Source organism: Dinoponera quadriceps, unplaced genomic scaffold (assembly GCF_001313825.1).
Source record: "Dinoponera quadriceps isolate SergipeBrazil2010 unplaced genomic scaffold, ASM131382v1 scaffold248, whole genome shotgun sequence".
NCBI lineage: Eukaryota > Metazoa > Arthropoda > Insecta > Hymenoptera > Formicidae > Dinoponera > Dinoponera quadriceps.
In genome coordinates, this window is record NW_014554606.1 from 1,102,561 (window position 1) to 1,105,928 (window position 3,368).

Here is a 3,368-nt window from a genome sequence, read left to right on the forward strand (position 1 = left end):
CACTACCTGTCCTAGGAGTCGTACTATACGACGCCTATATCGTCTCCCGTCTATTTATACGACGACCATACACGACTCGTACCCTCTTCCCATCCTCCCCACGTCGCCCTCCCGCTTCCCTTTCGTCTCTTTCTTCCTCCACAGTCTTCCTCTCACCCCTCTTTCTCTCTGCCCCTCTTTGGCATGCATTAATTCCTTCCCCACCACCTCTACTACACTACTACTTCTACTACTACCATCATCATCCACCACCACCACCACCACCGTCGTCGTCGTGTGTCTCCGGTATATCGGCTCCTTTTCTTTCCCCCTCGCTCTCGTATACTCTCTTTTTCTCTCTCTCTCTCTTTCGCCCTCTTTCATTTTACTCCTTCCCTTTCTCGCTCCTACGCTTTCCCCTCCACGCGCGAGTACGTCTTTCTCTTTCTCCTCCGTCGTCTCCTCTTCCTCCACCTCTGTGTCTCTTCCTTCGCCCCGTAACGACATCCGCGAACATGAGCGAGTTGAGTCGACTCGGTCTCTCCCTCCCTCTCTCTCACACACTCACTCGCTCACTCTCTTCCTCCGTCCCGCTCTTCGCTGCTCTCCTCACCGTCGTACTCTTACGTTCACGCGGAATGCGCCGCCAGGAATTCTCCCTCACAATGGATTTATTGTGTTAGTGAGAGCGGCGCGAGCGCGCGTACGGTCGCGCGCGCGCGCGGTTCCTCGGCACGCTGCGAGAGAGCGGGCGGGCGGACGGGGACGCACAGACGAGCGAGCGAGTGAGCGACCGGACGGCTCGAAGGAAGGAACGTATGCGCGCGGGACTTGACTCTGAGAGAGCGCCGAGCGATCACCGAGTCGAGTCAAGATGGAGCTGCTAGACGCGCCGGGACTGCACAAGTTCCACGGTTCCGATACGTTTCTCCTGGCCGGCGATCGTCTTCCGAGTGTTCTTCTGGCCACGTAAAAATCCGGAACCGCCGTCGCAGAGAGAAGGAGAGGAACATCTTCTCCGAGTCTTCGCCTCCCGACGGTTCCTGCACCGTAACTAAAAGTTCGGACGGTAACAATCGCTTCTCGATCTCGACGGCCTTTCGCTATCTTTACGCCGAATCCCCGGCAGTGCCGTAGCAGTGCGCGCGGTTCCATCTATGCGTCCTCTTCCGTCGGCGAGAGAGAGAGAGAGAGAGATATCTCGTTGCAGTGCGGTCTCGGTCAACAGTGTGTGTCTTTTTCTTCCTCCGTCTCTCTTTCGCGGGTCTCGTAATAGCGGTGCGTTTTTTGGTGCCGTGGCTCGTTGCCGGATCCGCGTTTCTACTTATCGTCGACGCGTCGACGTTTTCGGCCTGTGTGTGTTCCGCCGTGAACGTGACGCGTTCTCCGTGATGCGCGATAGCATCGCGCGATAATCACGATTGCATATAGCGTGCAGTGTACTTCTCTCTTTTCTCTCGCCCTTCCTCCCCCCCTCCTCTCTTTCTCTTTCTTTCACCACCTTCGTAACGAGATTACGTCGGTTCTCCACAGTGTATCTTCGCGGCTCGATACACGGTAGTGTTGGGTTCGCGCCAGTGACTACGATTGCACTCTGTCTCTCGCACGGCCGCGCGCATGTGTGTGTTTACACATATATGTGTGTATATGCGCGCGTATGTTGTGCAATAATGCCTTTGCGCGGCGCGATTGATCACGCTGCGGCGAAACCACCGCCGTCGCCGTCTGAATGGAAAGTGCACTCTCGGTACACGGGACGCAATTGAACGAGGAGAGAGAGATGGTGATGCTCGTCGCCGCGTTGCATGCACGCCACGCCGCACCAGCTGTGGGCGGATTTACCGGTCCGGGACTGCCGACTCGCTCTATGATCCTTGACGTTGCCCAGACGCGTGAATCGCGTCTCCACGTCGCTTTATCTCGCCGCCGCGGCAGCTTTCGACCTTAAGCCTAAGTTGTACGTCTATTTGAAATTCGTCCCGGTATTCATCGTGCGAGATGCGGCGACGGGTGAGAGTGAGATCAAAAGAGAGAGAGAGAGAGAGAGAGAGACAACTGCGTCGGTGTTCGGCGCATGATTCCACGTATTGCGGTCGTCGTCTCCTCGAACGAGAGTCCAAGTGTTTTGAAAGGACGTTACACGTCGTACAAATAACCCTACGTTACTTCGAGGGCATGCGATCGTGCGCGGCTTCGGTCATCCGTGTATTAACGGTAATCTCGGTTTAACGATTATTCGTTATCTCGACCGCTACTATTACTGTACTACCGCTGCTGCTGCACCGTTGCCACACTGCTGTCTCTCGACTTTATCATTACTCTTATTTTATCTTCCGTCTGTTCTCAAGGTGACTCAACTACCGTTTCCTACGAAAAAGTGACAGTGCCCGAATTACGATGAAAGTAACTCAACGCCAATGAGCAAGCGAGCGCGAGAGATCGTCGTCTCTGTTCGTCGCCGTCTCGCGCCGCCAGCAGCGGTGCGCGTTCGATCGTGTCGCGAATCGTGTCGGGGAAAACGTCGGGGCCCCTCGCGAAAATACGTCGTCGCGATATCGTATATCGCATATATTCGCGTTCCCGTTCAAGCCGTGCCACTTCGATAGCCGAATCCGCGGGTGTATTTTCGTCCGAGCGGCCAACGAAAAGTTCAAAGTTGAATCACACGCGATCGACGATAAGATTATGACGTAGCGCGTGTGCATGCCTGATCGCGCGCGCACCACCTCTCTTCTTCCGTAACCTCGTTCTTCTTCTTTTTCTTCTTACTTCTATGACTCCCCCCCCCCCTTCTCACGTCCTCCTTCCCCACCGCCGCCTTCTCCGTCGTTTTCTTCGTTCGGCGCGCATCGCCGCCGAGCGGCGCGCGATCTCCGAATATTCACAGTTTGGGTTCGTTGATCGGTCCGAGAGTGTCAAACGCGGAATGGCTTCTCCGTCGCCAGGCGACAGGCGTGACAGTGTGAACTGTCATTCTTTTCGGTTCATTCTATAACCACGTTCGGGGTGGATCGCGCGCTCATTGGCGGCGAGACCGGGATTCAACGAGATGAGTACGTCAGCTCGTACTCTTGTTTTTATATCTCTCGGCTCGCAAAGAGTGAATTTCGCACTGAATTTATTTTCAATATTTTTGGATATATATATATTTTTTTAATATTATATTTGAATATTTTTTTCTGTAGTTTCGGAAAAACGCCGTTTTTTCATAACTTTCCCCTCGGATGTTTTTTCTTAATTTTTCACATTTTCTCTCTCCGGAAAAAGTGTAAATGTGGCAGGTTTTAACCGAACGTTTCGACATATGTGAATTTTTCTGAACAGATTTTCGCATCCGCGGGACAAAAACCGGAGAAAATTGGGGGACACCTCCCCCCCCCCCCCCCCCC

The 3,368-nt window shown here is 53.9% G+C and overlaps 1 protein-coding gene across 1 annotated transcript in view; it reads left to right on the plus strand.

Annotated features, from left to right (window-relative positions):
• Positions 1-768: 768 nt before the first annotated feature.
• Positions 769-3,368, plus strand: part of LOC106752319 (putative transcription factor capicua) — a 33,845-nt gene continuing 31,245 nt past the window's right edge. The window contains exon 1 of the mRNA XM_014633935.1: positions 769-1,048. The gene's annotated coding sequence lies outside the window, so the exon portion shown is untranslated. The remainder of the gene's footprint in view (positions 1,049-3,368) is intronic.